This window comes from Zingiber officinale, chromosome 8A (assembly GCF_018446385.1).
Source record: "Zingiber officinale cultivar Zhangliang chromosome 8A, Zo_v1.1, whole genome shotgun sequence".
Taxonomy (NCBI): Eukaryota; Viridiplantae; Streptophyta; class Magnoliopsida; order Zingiberales; family Zingiberaceae; genus Zingiber; species Zingiber officinale.
In genome coordinates this window covers 95608592-95614591 of record NC_056000.1, presented here as the reverse complement: position 1 = coordinate 95614591, position 6000 = coordinate 95608592, and the positions used below count along the sequence as shown (strand labels likewise).

Genomic DNA, 6000 nt, shown 5'->3' with positions numbered 1-6000 from the left:
TCAAGCGACATGGGACGAGACTTCTTCCGACGAATCCGACGTGGAGAAAATGAAGCACTCGAGCCATCTTGCATTGATGGCAAGAAACGAAATTCTGACTCCGAGACTGATGACGAGCACGAGTCTGAGATCGACATCGAGTCCGACAAAAGCCACAAATCAGAAGATCCAAATATGGTAATGATTTATTCCAAGTCTAATTTACTTAAAGTAGTTAAATGCTTGTTTAAAAAATTATCAAAATATGAAAAACAAAATAACTTGTTACATAAGGTGTGAGATCTCGGAAAATTTAATTAATAGGGTTATTTGATAAATAGCCTTATAGAATTTTTCCGGAATTTTTAGAAATTTTCTGGGAATTTTACGGAGCTCGTAAGACATGTTTTGAGGGGATCAATTTCGGGTTCGGATTAAACCTGTTTGGGATACCCGTTTAAGTGAGGAAATGTTTTTAATTATAAACTTCCTTTTTCTTTTTCCTCCCCACACGCTGAACCCAACCCGATCCCTCACTTCTTCCCCGACTTCTCCTCCTCCTCCCCGGATCTACCCTCTGCTCGAAGCCGATCTCGCTTCCTTCTCTGTTCTCTCTCACGGACGATCGGCGCCGACGGGAGCAAGGCTTCAGCTCCGGCGATCACCCTCTGCTGACATCTCTTTCCCCGACCCTTTCCTCTCTCTGTTCCTCGCAAACAACTCGACGCCGACGGGGCTTGCAATCGTCTTCACCGCCTGAGGAGGAGGTCGCCGGAACCTTGCTAGAGGTCGAACAAGGAGGCGGATCCTCCTGATCTCATGTTCTCAGGTCTTCCCCGAGCCTTTCCTTCCCCGATCCTTCTGGGTTTTGCCGATCCTTTCTTCCCCGATTCGATCGCTGGCTTGAAGATGACCTAGGGTTTCGAAGGTAATCTATTAAACCTAGCTGTGGATATTAGAGCTTCGGTTTTCTTCTCTGTTTACCGATCCTCATCTTCTTGGCGGTGGAATTAGGTCACGGATTTGGAGAGGTTGGAATCAGGGAGGTGTTGTTGGATTAGGGGAAGGAATCGGATCAGACTCGTGCTAGGTTTTCCCTTGATCGGATCAGTGGACCTCCACCTCCTTGCTGTTGATTGAGGTCTCGAATTGAAGGTGAGTTCTTGTTGGAATTATGTGTTGCTTGATCAGAGATCATCATTTCATGTTGATATGTGATCTTTGTTTTGATTCCTTCTTGATCCTATTGATTCCAGTGAGGGGAGGTGAGGTTCCATTCTTGCTGTGGAATTGTGTTTGGTTCCGGCAGTAACAATCACCTCAATCCAGCATCAACAGTAGGTTCGATCTGCTCTGTTCTATTTGTGAACTTTCTGATTTCGGCAGTAAACCATCCAGCAACAACAACAACTGGATTTGAGGTAAGGAATAGGATAATTGATCTTGTTGTAGATCATGTTTCGGAGTTGAATTCTAGATGATCTTGTTCTAGATTGGAATTAGGGTTTTACTTAGTGGTTTATGTGGAGGGATTTTGATACATGTTGTAACTAGTTGTTAAATTGCGTAGATGTAATTGTGTAGAATAAATCCAATGAAATGGTTAGGGTTAGGGTAATTAACCCTAATCAACCGTTGGATTTCTAATCTAATTGGTGGTTAGGGATTAGGTAACTAACCCTAATCGACCATTAGATTTAAATTGGTAAGTTGTGATTGATGTGATTAGGGTTTTGCCCTAATTTAGTTTTAGAGATTTTATTTAGCTATTCATTTGATTTAGCTAAATAAAATATATATGTTTGTTGACACAGGACTCTGATTCGAGACGGGCGTCTCGACTTCGGATTAGGACTGGATTGTACCTTCTCTTTGAGGCGGGTACCCTTTGACTTATCTTTTGATACTGTCTTATGATATGTATAGTTTATATATAGTTGCTAGTGATAGGTGGTAGATTTATTTCTTCCCTGGTCTTAGCTAGTTGATACCTATCACATGCTTCATCTGTTAGTTGCCTTACTTCAGGATTGGATATTTACCTCTTGCCATGTATATATATGTTCATAGAGATGCATGTCTATAGTGCTCTACTCTACCGGATTAGTTGCTTTACATGTGGGATACATGCTCTTGGATTCATGATACTTACATCATTGTTATATGTGATATCTTTGAGTTTATGCTGTTTATATCATGGTTATATATATGCGTTTACCTTTTGGGCACCCGCATATATGGAGGAGGCTATGTTCAGGTATGACATACTGTAGCATCATGCACCATCCTGCATGATTGCATGCTGGGCGATTGACGACTCCATTATTGTTGAGCTCGTCGGCCGGCTACATAGGCCTGCACACAACGTGTTTCACTGCATGGGTAGTGGCACAACACAGTAGGGTGTGTATGGCAGTAGCTCTGTAGTGCTCCGCTGGTCCGCTCATGGGTAGTGTGACTGCAGCGTGGTAGCAGACAGGGATCCCTCCCCGTCATCGCGTACCGGGAGTTGAGAGCATTGCGCTCCCTCACTATGTTTGAGGTAGGAGGATAGGTGTATCCCGTCCACTCGGTCACTCATCAGGGGTAGTGACGACAGAGTGCACGGTGTCACAGCCCTACCTACTCGGTCTCGCCATCGCGTGTGAGACGGCTGACTAGCGTCAGGGGTGACCATGTCATATCGCATCATATGCACAGATTGCATTTATTGTGATTGTTGCATATTGGATGATGCACTTGGGTGACTGCATATGATTGACATGCATACAGGATACATGCGTATTTGTTCTGACTATCTTTATCTGTGTATGTCCACAGTCATTCGCCCAAGCCTCGCAGGTGAGTACAGTTTATTTCAGTTATGCATTTTCTTATTATTCTTGCTGTAAACTGTATTACATGCTTCTGGTTACTCATTACAGTTTATTCAGCTATGCATACCTGTTATATTGTTAGGAGACTGTACTGTAGGTCCTATGGTTTAGGAGACTGTACCTTAGGATATTACTGGTAGTTATATGTTGCTGTACATATCTATTGGATTACCTGCTGAGTTCTTTGAACTCACCCCGTTGTTACTATTTTTCAGGTTGAGGCCGTCAGGAGAGATTCCAGTCGCTAGCCCCATTATCGCGAGGATTTCCTTTGTCGGATTATATTTTGCTTTTGCATCTTATATACTTGTATTGTGGGTTTGTATTGTGGACTTTACATTGCACATTCGGGTTTGCTACTTTTGTTTTCCGCTGCGGTTGTATTTCCATTACTTCGTGGATTTGTTTCTTCGTTGTAGTGGAGTAGGCTGTTTACATATATCTTCGAGGTTCTATATCGTCTTTCTTTATTAAACTGCGTGGATTGATCATATATTATATCTGTGTGGAATGTTGATATAAACTGCGTGGTTTGTTTCTTATTTGTATTGTATTATTCCGGCCGTGTGTGGCCGAGGTATAGAGATATATGTATACTGAGCTTCATATTGTCCGCCGTACAGGGGAGATGCTGCCGAAATTTCTTCGGACAGGGACTACCTGGGGCGTGACAATTTTTGGTATCAGAGCTAGGCTCACGATACTTGCTCTTCGTTTTGGATTTTCGAGGTTTATCTGATACCAATTTTTGGTATCAGAGCAGTTCTGATACTGGTTCTTACGAGTTTTGCGTGTGTATCTGGATATTTCGGTATTTCGGATTGTACGGATTTCCGTCGATTTTCTCGTTTCGGAATTCCGAGGCATTTTGACGAGGTTTTATTGGTTCTATTTGGGGCTAAGCAGCGACAGGATATCTCCAGACGGCAAATAGGTACATTAGGTAATTTTGCAGTTCTTGTACCTGTAGTGATATCTGGGTAACATTTCTTTACAGATATGCCACCTACACGTGTACCCAAGGCGGCCACGTAAGACGTTAGATTCTCCCGAGACGAGTCTTGAGAGAGGTCCGCTGAGCCGAGCCGGACTCCTCAGTCATTGTGGGTACGCTCACGATCGGATCCCGATAGTTCCGGCGTCGAGGTACCTACCTCGTACCACCGGTACCACCGTCGGCATATTCAAGACCTCCCCACCACCGCAGAGTGACACCTACGCACTACCAACACATACCGATTACTACATATACCGACCAGCAGCCATGGGTTACTCCTTATCCCACCGTACCTCGATCGCCCCTACTTATGCCTACTCAGCAGTTCCACCAGCAGTACCCATCCCGGCTTCCGGCCTATCCCTCAGTACCACCCATAGGACCAGCTCCAGTGGTTCTACCTAGTTCCGCAGCGATTCCTACTGACCTAGTTGCGGCACGAGCACGGATCCCAGCTTTAGCAGAGTCGATGAAGAGTCGATTCACATTATTCCGCGGGGAGACTGATCCGAGCATAGCTCAGTCCTGGATTGAGACTATAGAGCGGACATTCTTTTATATGGCCTGCTCCGAGTGGGAGAAGGCCGAGCTAGCTGCTTACCACCTACGAGATGGGGCAGAGATCTGGTGGGACACGCAGCGCTCTATCATAGGCGACCAGCATATTACTTGGACGAGATTTAGGGAGGCATTCGAGAGTCAGTATTTTCCCCGAGCATATCAGATGGCTCTTCGGCAGGATTTTCTTTGTCTTCGACAGAATAACCGCTCAGTGATGGATTATAATGCCGAATTTAATCGGCTGGCCAGATTCTGTCCTGAGTTAGTTGCCGATGACAGATCTCGTATGCTTCAGTTTGTCCAGGGACTGGACGGGCATCTTCAGCTGAAGATGTCTGGTTTTGGTTGTTCATCATACACCGAGACACTGGATAGAGCTCTCATGATTGAGTCTACTCATCAGAGAGTGAACGCAGACAAGAAGAGGAAGCAGACTGATCGGACTGCGGGACAGATTCAGCAGCCACAGACTACTGGACAGCAGCAGAGCAGTCGCACTCAGACGGGTCAGAGCACTTCTGGGTCATCTGGCCGACCCCAGAAGTCAGGACGATCTTCATCTGGATGTTCCCGGTCTACTCAGCGGAACCGGACACGGTCCACCGGTGATCCTCACTGTACCCGATGCGGATCCCGAGATCACATGGTTTCTGCTTGCTCCTTGGGACAGTCAGTTTGCTATTATTGCAAACTGCCTGGCCACGTCATCCGAGACTGTTCGCTGAAGACTCAGCATGTAGCTTCCGGGATTTCTATTCCAGGAGGACAGTTTGGTCAGTCCGAGACTCAGCGAGGTGGACCGAAAGCCCAATCTTCGCATCGGCAATAGAGGACAACCCCTCCTGCAACAGCTGTATATGACATGCACGAGCAAGAGCATTTCGATGTCCTTGTGGAGAACCCCACGGTATTTCGCCTTAGTGTTCTCCAGTACTATTCGTCAAGAAGAAGGATGGTACTCTGAGGTTGTGCATCGATTACAGGCAGCTGAATGCAGTGACTATCAGAAATAAGTACCCCTTGCCACGGATTGAGGATTTATTTGATCAGCTTAGAGATACATCAGTGTATTCCAAGATTGATCTGCGGTCTGGATATCATCAGCTGAGAGTTAGAGATTCTGATATTCAGAAGACAGCATTTCGCACCAGATACGGACATTATGAGTTTTTGGTAATGCCATTTGGGCTTACCAATGCTCCTGCAGTATTTATGGATCTGAGGAACCGTATCTTTCTGGAGTACTTAGATCAGTTTGTTATTGTATTTATCGATGACATATTGATCTATTCGCGTTCCGAGGAGGAACATGCGCAGCACCTTCGCATTGTATTGGAGACTCTTCGACGGCATCATCTATATGCGAAGTTCAGCAAATGTGCATTTTGGCTATCCTCAGTTGGTTTTCTGGGACATGTGGTGTCTAGTCGAGGCCATGATGTGATTTGGGTAATCGTTGACCGATTAACCAAATCCGCACATTTTATAGCGATCCGGAAGACTGATTCTCTGGATCGATTAGCAGAGTTATATTGTCGAGAGATTATCAGATTGCATGGAGTTCCTTTGAGCATCATATCAGATAGA

General features: G+C 45.3%; 1 long non-coding RNA gene across 2 annotated transcripts; it reads left to right on the top strand.

Annotated features, from left to right (window-relative positions):
- The first annotated feature begins 489 nt into the window (after nt 1–489).
- Nucleotides 490–3132, top strand: LOC122009865. Of its 2 annotated transcripts, none has more exons than XR_006119675.1 (4): nt 490–907; nt 994–1134; nt 1236–1400; nt 3071–3132. It is a non-coding gene; the product is annotated as an uncharacterized LOC122009865 (long non-coding RNA). The 2 variants fall into 2 exon arrangements; XR_006119676.1 differs by lacking the exon at nt 3071–3132 and adding an exon at nt 1794–1853.
- The last annotated feature ends 2868 nt before the right edge of the window (nt 3133–6000 follow it).